At 39.7% G+C, this 16,489-nt stretch overlaps 1 pseudogene; it reads right to left on the bottom strand.

Annotated features, from left to right (window-relative positions):
* Positions 1-12,154: 12,154 nt before the first annotated feature.
* LOC113415032 (proteasome assembly chaperone 2-like) lies at positions 12,155-15,767 on the bottom strand (annotated as a pseudogene).
* Between the last annotated feature and the right edge of the window lie 722 nt (positions 15,768-16,489).

Raw genomic sequence — 16,489 nt, 5'->3', positions numbered from 1 at the left:
AAATCTGAAGCAACACTCTGATTAAGACCTGCCAGCTGCACTTCTCCTCAAATAATGACATGTTCTGCAGGGAAGAAAGCCTTCACGGGAATCCTAGTTATTCTGGAAAGCAATGCACACGTGCAAGCCACTCATCCTGAACTGGCATCTATTTGCACTGAAAGTAACCAGCTCAATATAACCAATGTGGGTATAACATTAGAGTGTCTGATACTTTGAATAAAAGGGTAGAGATCGCTTTTGTTAAGCCACCTCATCTTGGATTCCTTTCTTATACCCTGTGCTTCCCCGAAAACAAGACCGGCCCCCAGAATAGGCACTAGGGCTTATTTTTGAAGGGTGTCTTATTTTTTTGCCCCTATGTATGGGAGGCCCACTTCTTCTGCTTCCTCGCATCAGGGCAGGAGGCCATGTGGTGTGTCAGTGCTGCCATTGCAAGGCAGGGGGTGTAGCTGCCACACATTGCCACACAGTGATTTCTTCCCCAAACCCCAAAAACTTTAACCTTAGACTGTTTACTATTGACCTCACCCCTTTCCTAAGAGCTCTGTAGGGGGGGGGCGTGCATAAGCACACCAACGTGCCTACCGTCCCTGTCCTATTGTTTCTTTTTATTTTTTTTATTTTTCTTATATGTATCCATGTATTCATAACCATGTTTTTACTTATACCTATTATCTTGTAATTGACAAATTTTTTAAAAAATACATTGCTCCATGCCGACTTATTTCAGGGTCCCTGTAGCCAGGCCATCTATGGCCCAACATCCTCGCCTCATGGTCGTGGCACCACCAAACCACTCAGCCTCCTGCTCCATTGTGGCCATGAGCAAGCAGAGGAAGTGGGCCGCAAGCTATGTGGGCTCCTGCTGCACATGGTTGTTGGTGCTGCTGCTGAGGCAGGTGTTGGGGCATGGATGACCTGGCTGTGAGGGCCCTGAAGTAAGCCTGTGTGGTGAGGGGCAGCTCAACACCCCCACCTCAACTTGTGGCCATAGCACTGTGAGCAACCATACAGAATGAGCAGGAAACTGACTGCTCAGGCTCTTAAGGAGGGCTTATTTTGGAGGTAGGGTTTATATTAGGTGCACACATAAAATGTGCTAGGGCTTATTTTTGGGATAGGGATTATTTTCAGGGAAACAGGGTATCACTTGCACATTCATGCTTTAAAATCACCAACCATTAATGGTTGAAGCTTTCGTGGTTGGTGCTTTCTTTGCAAGTAAGCTCAGAAGTAAAAGTTAAAAGAGAATTGGGAGTTATAGCAATAGCACTTAGGCTTATATCTCTCTTCAATGTAGAAGCATTCTTTGCGTATTGAATCCAACCATCTGGGTCCTCATTTTACCAACCTCAGAAGGATGGAAAGTCAAGTCAACCTTGAGCCCCATCAGGATCGAACTCCAGGATGTGGGCAGAGTTTGCCCGCAATACTGCACTTTAATCACTGTGCCACCAGAAAGTTATACAGAATAGTTTTGGGAGGCATAAGGAGATGGAGAAGAAACATATCCATAAGTTTCTTTGTAGCATTTGGTGGCCAGCCATTATTTCAATAATAAAGTCCTCATCATCAGGCCAATAGGTTTTAATACTTATTTCCATCTGCCTTGTATTCCTGGCAGGATATAAATGCATTTTAGAAGCAAAAAGACTTGGGTCAAAGACCTCTTGGAGTTCATACAAAAAAGAAAAAGACTTTTGATTTCAGTTCTCAAACAATTCAGAAACAAACAAACAAGCAGGCCAATAAGTTTCTTTAAAAAGAAAGACCACATGGAGGACTTTCCAAGCAAGCTCTCGCACAATCAAGTTAAAATTGCTGATTGGCAGCTCTTAGTTCCAAGCTGGAAAGCCATTTGATTCCATTTTCCAATTTTTTTCCTCCTTCTCTGTTAAATACATTTTGGAAATATCACCCTTCGTTTACCTATTCTTTTTCTGTAAAATTAATTTGGGTTGGGATGGAGACCAATATTTCTAAAAGCTGTTGGGGAGGGGGACTGATTACCCCGGGAAAGGGAAAATGATCAACCTAAAAACAAAAACAAAACAAAAAGATAAATAGGAATATGTCGATAGAGAGAGAAAAGTCACCAGGTCTTGGATGACATGGATGGAGACTTTGACTCAAGGGGAGAGCAAAGAGTGGGTCTGAAGGCCAAACAAAACAGCTTTGGCATTTTCTGAAGGAAAAATTAACCCCCAAAGTCTTACGTCTGAAACGTGGATAGGGAATACCCTGTGGTTCTTAATAAACAGTAAGCATGACCATTGGGAAGGGAAACTGGAAGGTGACCTCAACCACAGGCTGCTCACCTCTGCTCGAAGAGAAACATCCAAAAATTACTGCAGCTGATACTATCATGAGGTAGCTTTTTCTGTTTCTGAAAAGGTATTGGGGTGGTGGTGGAATGAACTATTCAAGCCAAAGATGAAATATTTGACAGTTTGTGAATTTGATTACAGCAACGTTGTTCTTTTCCCCCCCCTTAATTATGTTTTAAAATTAAATTTCATTTTATAAAATACAAATGAAAATAAAGATAGGGAAACAGTAAAGGCAAAGGGGGGGGGAAGAAAAGGGGGGCAGCGGGAAAAGAAGAAAAAAGCATGAATTTCCAACTACTTTCAGCAGAATAAAAACAGTAAGCTACAGCCTCCACTTCTTACTTTAACCTATTGAATGTACCAGCCATTTTTACAATAGCAGACTTCTCTACTCAGCAAATCCCAAGTCAAACTTTTCAATTTTGTCCTGTCCTGAGCAGAAAGTCATGGCAACATTACTCTGGCTTAGTTCATAATCATTCCCACTATTAAAGAACGACTATTCAAAATGTTAGAAATTAAGTATAATTTCCAGAAGAAAATTAAAAAAAACATACAGAAAGCGTTTGATTTTTCTTTCTTTTTTTAAAAAAGCGCCAGTCTTTTTATTATACATTGGAATAATTCCATTGAGTTGAATAACTACTGTATTGATAGACAGCTGAAGTGTTTATATATACTTAAAATATTGGTCAAAATAAGAACAATAAGCGAACAGCTGTGCGGTGGGAGGCCTGTCTTTCTCCCTGATTTCCTGGCAAGGGGCTCCTAAGGAAACAAAACGAAAGAGAGAAGTGTGAGTTGCCAAAACCCCGTTTGTGTGTTGGGACAGCTATTCCCTAAAAGGCTGAAACTGCAGTATGTAAGAAAGGGAAATCTTGGGTATGGCCAATGTATCGATCAGCGCGAATCAATATTCTACCCCTCTTTTCACCAGCCAGCCAGCGTTTCTGCTGAGGTAGTAGATGCACTGTGTGTTTCAAGCATTCAATATGAGCAATCAAGTTTTAGATTTAATAGCTGACGGAAATAGCACTCTAGAACAGATTGACCTTCAGGAAGCTCCAACTGGGCTGTTCTGTGCAATTCACAACACATTTCTTGCCACTTGCATTCATTTGGATAAAATTAACACTATTACAAAGAATCAAGGCCCAGCTCTCGGTGGAATAACAAGAGTAAATTAAGAATCGCTGTATTATATCCGCTCCTAGAAATGACATAGGTGAGCCGATGCCTTTGAAACTGTTTTCCTTTCAGCTGCTGGTAAGCTAGTTGTATTGACTAGAAAGTTACCAATTTGGGAGAACTTGTACTTCGGTAAAACTGAAAGGCTCCATGTCTACTTTTTTTTTTTTTTTTAATAGAAAGCAGCAATAAGACCTTTTTTTTTTTTTGCAAAAATTGTGGATTGGGAAGGGATATGTGACTATGGTAACAATTAACCTCAACTAACCAGGCACTGGATTTGAGTGGCATGGTGGCCTAGTGGGAAAATGCTTGCCTCCCACTCGGGAGGTTGAAAGTTCAATTATAGGTAGTGCCAAATGTTTCTTTCCTAGCGTGCAAAGAAAAAAAATCTGCTGTGAACTCTGCATAGGCATCAGGAAGGGCATCTGCCCTGTAAATGCTCACCTTCATTCAGTCGTCCTGACTCTACTCCGAATTAAGGGACTACATGTTGTTTAAAAACAAACAAACACACAGGCACTGGATTGATTCAATGCCTTAAAACAGCTTTAGCAAGAACTAAGGTACAGATGCATCTGAAAGCTCTTACATATTATTAAGAAAGAACCTGGAGTCTTTGGAACATTTTTAGTAAAAAGATCCACTTTGAAAATAAAATATGCCGGACTTCCGGTTTGAAGGGCTTCGGCTATAGACAGAAATCTGCGATCGTGCGTGGTTTCTGTCTGGGCTCACCACTGGAGCGCCCCGAGCCGGCTGGTTTCGGGGCTAAGCCACTCTGTAGAGGTGGTGAAGACGGGGGAGACTGCCTGCAGGGTTGTGGAGAGCCGCATCTCTCCTCCTCAGTTGGCCATTACTCTCTTTCCCGAAGGCGGTTGCAGCGGTGGTCAGAAATGGCCACCACAAAGGAGAACTCGACTGGAAAAGAATGTGCAGGAGGAAGATAAGAAGTGAAAGTTTTGGCTGACTGGGTTAAATTGTAAAAGCAACAACTAAGGTACCCTGGAATTTAAACTTACAAAAAATAACATCGCTCCCAAAGAAGAGTCGGAAGCAGCGAAGGAAAGTGAAAAGGGAAAGGTTTGGCTTTTTTTTCCTTCTCTCTCCTTCCCTATACTGACAACTAAGAGACTTAAATAAGAAATCAGAAAAATCTGCTTTGACATTAATAGGCAATTAAGCTGAAAATAAAACAAAATGCCAAAGGGATAACAAAGATTTCTGGACATTAAAATTTTTCTTTTCATAAGCAGGAAGGGAGAGAAAAAGAATAAGGGCAGGATCTGGAAGAGGGAGGAGACTGCCTGGAATTAAAAAGAATCTACAGTAAAACTTCAACAAGACTTCTAAAAGATACATTTTAACTGAAACTTTGCAACTAAATAGTAACCCCAGGAAGAGAAAGTGAAAAAAAAAAAGAGCAAAAAAGAAACAGCTTGCGTGTATTTGGATTATTTGGTGATCTTTGGATTCTTGGTTATTATATTTGAATGACTAAAATTAATCGGGTGGTTGTTTAAAAATTTATACAATGGCACCACTTCTGGATGAATTGAAAATGGAACTTAAAAAGTACAAAGAAGATGCACAAGAAGGGAAGGGTTCTTTTGGCTTCGTTTTTCAATTCTTAGAAATGGAGATTTGGAACTATGAGAAACAACAAGAAACGACTGCAAAACAAGAAGACTGGGACAAAGAAGAAGCCATCTTTAATGAACAAGCAATTTTATGTGGGGAAGAAAAAGGAAAGGAGGGAAGAGAATGGAGAATTTAAGACTTAAAAAAACAACCAAAGAAAAGAAAAATAATTCAAAAATAAGTATAATACTGGAAAGCAACAGAAAAGGGGAATACAGAAGAGAGAAATAGAAGTAGAGAGACAAGGGGTAAAAAGGGAGAGAGAGAAGAAGAGAGGGAAGAAGAAAGGAAAAGAAGTTACAAAGGACTGGAGCAAGATATAGAGAAACAGGGCCTATTTAGAGATAATGGGTGAAAATCTAACTGAAAAAGGGACTCTGTAAAGGTACATAAGATTGTATTGTTATATTAGTAATAGAAATAACTTTAGAAAATTAGAAACAACGTATGATTAAAATGAGGGATAAAATAGTGTAATTTAGTGAAATGTTTATGAATAAAATAAGTGAAATAAAATAAATGAGAAAATTGAATTAGGAAGGAATGGGAACATTTTAATTAGTTAATGTTTTATAAAATATAAGTGAAGGGGGGGATTAACTATGGAAAGCTTATAATTGTTCCCATAGAAGTATGATATTTAATTGAAAAGTAATGTTAAAATGTTAAGTTTTTAATGAATATTAATATTAATGATAGAATTGAATTGGAATGGAATGTTGTTTTAATTATATACATTTATAATTTTTTCTTTTTTTAAGAATATAGTGTGTATTTTAAGAATGTACCAAGCAGAATCCGAATGGAAGTTATGTATTATATTGAATGTTACAACTTTAGGGAAAAGATATAAAGGCGTCATACTCCAATCAGTAACTACAGGAGAAATTTTGTTTAATGAGAAAAGATAATAGATAATTGAAACAGGACAGACAAAAAATATAAATACAATGATTTGAATTGAGATGAGATAATTAAAATAAAATTGAGAAAATTAAAAGAGAGGAGAAGCTATGCAGAAAATGTAAAATAGTAATAAGATATGGAATAGAATATAAAAATGAGCATGAACCTGAATTTGTGTCTGTACGAAGAAATGTAACCCGGGATTACGCTACTTTCAAAAAAGATGTTTTATTTGTATTTTTTTTCTCTTTGTGAAAACTCAAATAAAATTTACAAAAAAAATTAAAATAAAATAAAATATGCCCATTCATCAGGAGGAAAATCACTGGCATGATTTTGATCTTGAACAGTGCAACCAACAAGTGTTTTCTACCCTGTAAGGTGGAACAACTCAATATTTGAAACAAATTTATCAATGGACTCAACGCTGCTAATACTTAATGTCTGAAGAGAAAAAAAAAGTCTTGTATGCCTTGAGGTATGTGAAAAATCATTCTCTACCAATTCTGGCATGATGAACCAATACTAGGTGGTGCCTTCACGTGGCCAAGCAAGCACAGGATGGCTACCATGGTTTGAGCAATAATAGTGTCTCATTTTCAAAGCTGTCAGAAGTAGCGTCTAAAGCCTGGAAAAAGTCTTCCGTATTCTCCCACCAATAAGCCCCGAGAACATTTCAATCCATTTGGAGGAACTATCAAGTCAACCCTCTTGATCATAATAGTTGGTGTGCTTTTACCACCATCCGTTTTCATCTGTTACCAAGGAGGGCCCCATAAATAGCATCAGACAATTTAGAACACCTTCTCTTTCTCTATTGTGTCTTTGTCTGAGGATGTGCTGGAAACACAGCACATCAGTTTTAAGTGGGCTGCCTCTTCACTTTCTGCTCAAGGGCTCTTCAGTCTTGTACTTGGGCTCAGCAGGGAGCCATCCTTCCAATATGCATTTCAAGTGCATTCATAAAAGCAAACACAACCATCACAAGTCACGGAGAAAAGTCGCTCTTTTCACGGAGTGTTATTTCCTGACCTAAATCAGTCTTTGCTTTGAATCAGTTTATGTTGCTAGTTATTTAGTAGATTGATTGCTGCTATGGCAACTGCACATCCCACTTGGCAGCCACACGCGTTAGTCCTTGATGAGTTCCCAGTGAAACGTTCCTTTTTTTTTTTTTTTTCCAAATGCATATTTTTATTTTATTTTTATTTTGCAGTTGCTCAAAATGAGAAAAATATTTCGGGAATTAATTTGCTTTGACATTGCCAATATCAAGCTCATTTTGTTTGGGGAAGGTAAAAATGAGCCTTGAGGTATTAACAAAATAAATAAATTAATTAATTAAAAATGGTGAATTGTTTTTCTTTCCAAACGGTGGCAAAGCTATCTGGGTGAAATTGAAAACAAGCATGGCCACATCAATACTCCTTATCTCAGGTTTGCAAAAATTCCAACCAACTGCCAAAAACAGAGCAGGATAAAACAGTCTTGTTTCTGAAATACCCTAAGCAAATACATTTTTCTTTACCTTCACACTAGGGAAAGATAATCCGGCTTTTTCTCCACTCCCTACAGCTTGTGCTAATATTTTAGTAAGAAAATACGCACTTTGCACATCAATCCAGTTAAAGCAAGAATGGCTAATTTGCAGCCTTCCAGAAAGCATTAGGCTACTATTCCCATTATAGTTTGGGTCATGAGGCTCCAGCTGATGGGAACTGGAATTCAACTACATCTGGAGTGCCACACATTGACAATTCACGAGTTAAGGTTACTCTGGGAGCAGCAGCATAGAATTGAAGGATTGTAGCCATCAGACCAAACAACACTACATTTCACAAAGAATCAATTTAGTGTAACTTAACAGACATTCCCAAAGAAGAGGTGTTGTTAAAGCATGACACAAATCCTTTCAGTGGGGAAAAAATGTATATTTCTTTAACAAAGCACAATGGTCTAGGTTTTTCCCCCCTCTTTCCAACAAGGCTAGATGGGAGTAGCAGAAGCCAATAAAAACCATGTAGAATTTAATCTTTATTTTTGTTAAGATATAGCAATTTCCCAATAATATACTGTTGAAAGCTACAGTTTCTGAATTCTGAACAGACAAGATGTCCATACATAAGATGAGAAACAAACATATCTAGTGTCTTACTCTGGTGAGATTGAGAAGACATTGGGTGAAGATTAAAGCTGGAGGACACACACCAGCTTTGGGATTCTAGTAGTAGTTCTAGTAGAAGTATCAAGATGCTCAACAGCTAAGACTCAAACAAGCTGAATCTGAAGACAACCCAGAATAACTGCAAGACAGGATTCATGGTTGTTGGAAGGTTAATTTCCAGGGGTATTAAATCCTGAATTTAATGAAGGTTCTAGAATTGTAGCAGCATCACCAGGACTATAAGAGGAATGATACTTTAACGTTGTATTCAGGCTATCCCACCAACCCCATGCAAGTTAATTATTTCTGTATCTTATTGTTAGAACTTATTGCAAGATACCTTAAACGTGTTTTGAGGAACTTTGAAAAGAAAGACCATACCCTTATTATAAAACACAGGTTTTTCATCAAAAACATTCAATACTTCATCTCTAAGTAGGATGAGAAAAGAATCGTACAATTCGGTGTTGACAATATTAAGCTAGATGGACTACAGTAGTTGTCTGATTAGGTATAAATCACTCTACTGTTCTGTGAATACCCAAATCTCACTCTATAGCTAGAAACTAACAGGGATTTAAAGAGATTGAACATTAGGCTGAGAACATCTCTTTACAGCCTCTGGCTTTGTCTTTTCTCCTCTCTTGGGAATATGAAGAAGACTGAAATATTTTTGTTTGTGCTACACTGATATTTGGATCTAAGAGAATTGGAGGATTCACTTATCTAAGAGCTGGGGTAGTTGTAGAGCCCATGAAGAAATATGAACTACAGATTCCATCAGTGGATTCAGAAGTATGTACAAAGGGGGTGTCTTCATGCATTATGCTGTCTCTTAGATAAATCACTCATTTATTATCACCAAAGAGTTTTCTGACCAAGCCAAATTTTATTTTATTTATTTTATTTGCTTGTCAAATATGTACAAGATAACAAGTATAGGTACAAACATAAACATGCACAAAGGAAGTAAATACAGATAAATGGGGAGAGTAAGACAGGGACAGTAGGCACGCTGGTGCGCTTATGCATGCCCTCTTTATGGACCTCTTAGGAACAGAGTGAGGTCCACAGTAGAGAGTTTGAGATTGAAGATGTGAGAGTTTGAGGCTGTAACAACTGAGTCAGGTAGGGGCATTCCAGGCGTTGACCACTCTGTGCCGAAGTCATATTTTCTGCAATTGAGTTTGAAGCAGTTTATCTTGAGTTTGTATCCATGTATTACTGTGTATTATTGTGGTTGAAGCTAAAGACAGGCAAGACGTTGTAACAGACAATTTTGTGTACTGTGCTTAGACTGGACCACAGGCAGCGCTGTTCCAGATTGTCCAAGCCCAAAATTTCAAGCCTGGAGGCATAGGGAAATCAACAAGGTAAAAGATAATGAAGGTACAGTAGAATGCATGAATTATGTATCATTTCAGCCAAGTCTGGTAGCTCAGTAAGGGAGCAGTTGTCACCATGCCTATGGTGGAGGGGCTTCTAACATAAGAGCGTTTAGCCAGTTGAAAACAACTATTAATTGCCAGAAGTGATCTATGCTGGAAAAGTGTGGAGTTGGCAACATAAACACAAAGGCTCATTCAAACCAAAGGTCAAAACTAAGAGCTGTTTTAATGTCTTGAGTATGAAATCTTGTTTCCATTGGAGTAGAGGGCAAAGATAAGAGTTAAGAGCTTCCCCAGATGAAAAGCAAAAACCATTTTAGGAATAAATGTAGTGTCTGCATGTCTATTATACCAGCTTACCATGAAAAGGAGGGGATGTCTAGTTTTTACACAAACTATTACTAATCCTGAGAATGAAAAACATAATATCTAAAAGCAATCCTTAAAATTAATAACTGGAGAAGACAATTTATCGAAAGGTATTCATAAAGGTATTTATTAATGAACCTAGACCAGGGGTGTCCAACCTTTCACCTTCCCTGGGCCACATTAGAAGATGAAAATTTGGTTTGGGCCGCACATAATTAAATTAAATAATTAAATTAAATTAAATTAAATTAAATTAAATTAAATTAAATTAAATTAAATTAAATTATTAATAAAATAATAAAATAAAATAGAATTATTATTTATTATTAATTATTAATTATTTATTAAAAATTATTTATTTTTATTTTATAATTTTCTGGCCAAATTTTGCGGGGGAGGGGGAAAGCCCGCCTCGCGTCTACCTCTCCTCCTGCAAATTATTTATTTTTTATTAATTTTCCGGCCAAATTTTGCGGGGTGGGGGAGGGGGGAAGAAAGCTCGCCCGCCTCACACCTACCTCTCCTCCTGCAAATGCAGCAGCGGCGGCAGCGGGGCGGGGGCAGAAGCAGCGGCGGCGGCGGGGCGGCGGGGGCAGAAGCAGCAGCGGCGGCAGCGGCAATGGGGGCAGAAGCAGCAGCGGCGGGGCAGAAGCAGCAGTGGCGGCGGAGGCGGGGGCAGAAGCGGCAGCGGCGGCAGGGGCAGGGCAGAAGCAGCAGCGGTGGCGGCGGCAACAGCAGGAGGTGGCGGGCGGGACTTTGGGCTGCGGCTGCCCGCCTTTTCTGTTGCTCGCCTCGCCCCACCTCGCGCCTACCTCTCCTCCTGCAAATGCAGCAGTGGTGGCGGCGGCGGCGGCAACAGCAGGTGGCGGGCGGGACTTTGGGCTGCGGCTGCCCGCCTTTTCTGTTGCTCGCCTCGCCCGCCTCGCGCCTACTTCTCTTCCTGCAAATGCAACAGCGGTGGCGGCGGCGGCAACAGCAGGAGGTGGCACGGCGGGACTTTTAGGCTGCGGCTGCCCGCCTTTTCTGTTGCTCGCCTCGCCCGCCTCGCCTGCCTCTCCTCCTCCTCCTCGCTGGATCTTTCATGAAGGTTGGGGTGGGCGTTGGGCCGCATTACGAGGCGACCTGGGCCGCATGCGGCCCGTGGGCCGCGGGTTGGACAAGCCTGACCTAGACAAAGACAAAGATAAGCTTCAGGTAGAAGCCAGGCTCAGTGGGTAAGGGGAGAGAGGTTCACAATACTTTTCAATATTTCTTTGCTAACGTTAGTTAAAATACCTGCGACTAAATGATCGCAAGTTGAATACAAGATATGTATAGATCTGTTAAAATTCATTTCAGATTCCAGAATGCATCTTGGATTGTATACAAGTGGGCTATAAAGAAAAGAATACATGATATAACAAAATAATAGAGAGCTGGAAGGGAACTTGAAGACCATCTAGGTCAACCCCAAGCAAGAAACCCTATACCCGTGATGGCGAACCTATGGCAGACGTGCCACAGGTGGCATGCAGAGCCATTTGTGCCAGCATGCAAGCTGCAGGCAAACTTACCTCACTGCACACGTGCGCACCTCACAGCTGATTTTCGGCCTTTTTCGACCTCCCAAAGGCTTGAGGGAGGCTTCTGCAAGCTTTGTAGGCCGAAAACTAGCCCCATTTCATCACTTCCGGTATTTTCGGAAAAACAGGAAGTGATGAAACGGGGCTAGTTTTCAGCCTACAAAGCTTGCAGAAGCCTGCAGAAGCCTTCCTCAAGCCTTTGGAGGCCAAAAAAGGCCTCAAACCGGCCAAAAATCAGCTGTTAGGCGCAGTGCAGGAAGTGGGTGGCGGGGGGTAGGTGGGGGGGATTGTACGCGCATGCGTAGGGGACATAGGGGGGCGCACATTGCCTTCTGGATGCTGGCACGCGAGCGTGAGCATGAGAGTATGCGCACAATTTTTCGCACAGGAGCCCAAAAAGGTTAGCCACCACTGCCCTATACCATTTCAGACAAATGGCTGTCCAACCTCTTCTTAAAAACCTCCTTTACAATTTCTGGTGGAAAGTCTTTCTACCGACTAATATAAAATATCATATAATATAAAAATAAATAAAATAAAATAAATAACAACAAGAACAATAATAATAATAGAGTCCATTTTTTTTCCATTAGGAAGTTTTGCTTAAGAGCTGCAACTTTGAGATATAATTAGTTGTAGTGGTTCATTAAAGTAATGAGCGAGAACAAATGCATTAGGGATGTTGTCTCTTCAGAGCAAAACTTCCACAAAACTACCAATGGATCTTCTTTTGAACAATTCTCGGTGACCCACAGTTTTGTAATACCGTCTTCTGAAATAAGGAACATTTTATCATCATTTACTGCAGGAAATGCAGATACTTGTTCCAAATCACTACCTATCTGTCTCTCCAAAACATTGCCCATTGTTTTGTTTTGTTTTTAGCAACAGGTGAAATATCGCAATGAGGTATCATGAAACTGTTGGTCACTGCACTCATGGATAACATGCCTGTTTGACAAGAGAACAACTTTGGATAATCCACAGTTCTTCACCTTATTATTTTTTTTTTTTTTGACCAAAAAAGGGCTATATTTGTTCTTTATGAATGGTGATCTAATTTGCAGAATGACCTTTTTTTATGTTGCTGTATATAATTGTGCCTTTATATCGATGTACTGTTCAGTTGCATCCTTTTCTGTGGTTGTACATATTTTTTTTTTAAAAAAGACAAACATAAACAAGCAAAACATAAAAACATCAAGCCATCTTCCATATATGTGTGTCGGTTGGTTTACAAATTGTTTTGTGCTTCCACTTCATAGTCTTCAATTACAATTACATTGTATATATTCTCATATTGTCAATCAAATATTCCTAAATACATTAATATCATTATTAATCAATCATTTGACTATACTATTATTCATTCATGTTTTACAAGATAATCCATATTTTATTTAATTTGTTTTGTGACAGTTCATATTATCATCTCAGATCTATCCTACAATCATTTTGTAAGATATAATAAAAAAATACATTTTTATATATTCATTATGTTCTAAAAATCTACATATTTCATCACCATGTTTTATTGTCTAACCATTGATAGAATAGATCCCAAATTTTATAAAATTGTTTATCATTTTGTTCTCTGATTTCAAATGTCAATCTACTCATTTCAGCACATTCCAATATTTTCTTAATAATTTCCTCCTGTGATGGTACTTTCTCATTTTTCCAGTTTTTCACAAACACAATCCTAGCCGCTGTTAATACATTTACAATCAGGTATTTCAATTCGTTACTATATATTTCAGGTAAAATTCCCAATAAAAATATCTCTGGTTTCAAGTCTATATGCTTTTTTGTCATTTTTTCCAACCATGTGTGGATTTTAGTCCAATATTTTTTGGCATCCGCACAAGTCCATCTGTGGTTGTACATCTTGATTATTTCCCAACTATTGATAAAGGGAATCAGTATAAAAGTAATCAATTTCGGGCATGTCAGGCACAGAAATGACTAAATCAAGAACCAGACTAAATCCATCAATACTGCACAATTGGTAGAGTTGGCACAAGGAACATGAAGCTTTTGAAATCAGAACTCATCTAACCATCAGATGATCATTCTGGCATGTTTAGTTTTTAACCTCCCCTCCCCTGTATCTCTAATCTTAGAGAAGGGGAAAGAAGGGACACAGGGATACGGGATTTTTTTCCCCATTATTTGTTCTTCCTTTTTGCTCATTCTGAAGAATTGGGGATTAGGTATTTCCTTGTGTAATGTCATTGGTCCAGAAAGTAGGACTAAATAATCTCAAGAAGTCTAGTTGAGGTGAAACTAAAACTGCTTGACTAAATTTATCTGAACCACAGAGACAGATGGACACAAGAATTTCTCCATGTCTATGATTCTTTACATATGAGTTATATTTTCCCTTAGGGAAGAAATGGCAACAATCCCCATGGCACCTCTTTATAATAAGGCTTCAGCTGGAAGGATGAATAAACCTTCTCAATAAACCTTTTAGGAAGGCCAACAATGTAGACCAGAGTCTATCTTGTGCTCTCTCTCTCTCTTGTTTTTTAATCAGACCACACAAACACACACACATACATCATGTGCAGAAGAAAGCTTTCTGCTGAACATTACATAGTTTTTATTTGTGTCCTCTAAAACCATCAGCCTTGCAATGAAAAGAAAAAGAAAAAAAAACCTGCCCTCATGGCAAAGGGCTAAGGCTACAATAAGCCAACGATACACAGAAACAAAAATAATATAAAGGTAAGACAACTAGAAAGTGAAAAACCTAGAAGTGTAAAGCAGATCTTGTAGAGATATTGTTGTGATGATCAAGAGGGGAGCCAAATGGAAACCTTTTACAGAATTGGGATTGTTGCCAAAATCTAGCTCTAGAAATCATGGACAGACAGACTGCTCAGGGACAGACTGTGAATCCCAGAGGCCACAATGAAGAATGTTAAACTGTAATCCATGCCTTGCAAATCACAATGATTATTGTGTTTCTCCAAAAGCAAGACCCTTTCTTATATTTTTTTTGCCACCAAAAAAGACACTAGGTTTTATTTTCAGGGGGGTGGGGATGGTCATCCACTGACTCATCTCATCGCCCCTGTCCTTTTTTTCACTGTCAGAGGCCTTCAGGAACTTCTTCAGCTTCAGATAGTTGCAGCCAGGCCTCACACACCTCAGCCCATTTCTTCTGCATTCGGCAAGGCTTTTCTGAAGGTCTCTGTAGCTGATAACAGAGCTCCGGATCAATCCGGAGCTGTAATCACCTAGAGGCCTTCAGGGAAAGGCCTTTAGAAAAGGCCTCTGTAACTGATAACTCCAGATTGATCCAGAGCTCTGTAATCACCTACAGAGGCCTTCAGGGAAAGCCTTTAGGAAAGGCCTCTGTAACTGATAACATAACTCCAGATTGATCCAGAGCTCTGTTATCACCTACAGAGGCCTTCAGGAAAGGTTTTAGGAAAGGCCTCTGTAACTGATAACATAACTCCAGATTGATCCAGAGCTCTGTTATCACCTACAGAGGCCTTCAGGAAAGGCCTTTAGAAAAGGCCTCTGTAACTGATAACTCCAGATTGATCCAGAGCTCTGTAATCACCTACAGAGGCCTTCAGGGAAAGGCCTTTAGGAAAGGCCTCTGTAACTGATAACATAACTCCAGATTGATCCAGAGCTCTGTTATCACCTACAGAGGCCTTCAGGAAAGGTTTTAGGAAAGGCCTCTGTAACTGATAACATAACTCCAGATTGATCCAGAGCTCTGTTATCACCTACAGAGGCCTTCAGGAAAGGCCTTTAGAAAAGGCCTCTGTAACTGATAACTCCAGATTGATCCAGAGCTCTGTAATCTCCACCTACAGAGGCCTTCAGGGAAAGGCCTTTAGGAAAGGCCTCTGTAACTGATAACATAACTCCAGATTGATCCAGAGCTCTGTTATCAACTACAGAGGCCTTCAGGAAAGCCTTACCAAATGCAGAAGAAATGGGTCGAGGTGTGCGAGGCCTGGCTGCAACTATCCAAAGATAAGTAGTAGGGCAGCTCCATACACACCCCATCCCCACCCTAGCTTAATTTTTACTGGTGCACCCTGGAGTGGGCCGGGTCTTAATCAGGGCTTATTTTGGGGGGTAGGGCTTATATTGGGCACATGTGTACAAATCAAGCTAGGACTTACTTTCTGAGTAGGTCATACTTTTGGGGAACATGGTAGGTACCTCTATTTAGTACACCATCCATGCACTAACCCAAACCAAAGACAGCAGACTTTCTGGCTTAGCACAATTTGTGAATCACTGGGGTGATGTTTCACTTTTGATGACCAAATAGCAAAGCTGGCATAAAAAGACCAGAGGTATCAGCATGTCATGGATTACCTGCCTTTCATACGAGAGTGCCAAGGTTTACATCAGATTTCTTGCACTTCGGAAGCCACCATTCATTCATACAATTCTGTACATGCCTACTGTAAGCATATGTGAATTGTCTTTTCATTAAATTCCTATTAAAAACCCACAACTTCACAACAAATGGCACGCTCCCGCTACATTCAGAGATATTGTCCAGTGATTGTATATCAACCGAGAAGACATTTTTTCCCCAGTGTCTTCCTGTAAGAAAACATATCATTGCTTAATATAATCTCTAAACCACAGGATGGGAGGAGAGAAGCAACAATTCCCCAAAGTAAACTGCTTTACTGACTTTTATTTTGATCAAATAAACCGCATAACACAACATACACAGGCACTGAAAACAATCCTTTGGAGAAATGTAATCTCTAAATAAGTACCCCCAGCTTTGCAGCTTGGTTTATGGAGGCAAAAAAGAAAGAAAGAAAGAAAGAAAGTCGGTCATGCAGCTGCCAAGTTATAAATAAGCGATATAGAGAAATGCAGAGATGGAACAGGATGTAGCTGTGACATGTTACTCTGTTACAGCACATTGCACATTGTCACAGC

Source organism: Notechis scutatus, chromosome 2 (genome assembly GCF_049901735.1).
Source record: "Notechis scutatus isolate UNSWTSFEM ecotype Mainland chromosome 2, rNotScu1.2, whole genome shotgun sequence".
Classification (NCBI taxonomy): Eukaryota; Metazoa; Chordata; class Lepidosauria; order Squamata; family Elapidae; genus Notechis; species Notechis scutatus.
This window is presented reverse-complemented; position numbering and strand designations above follow the sequence as displayed.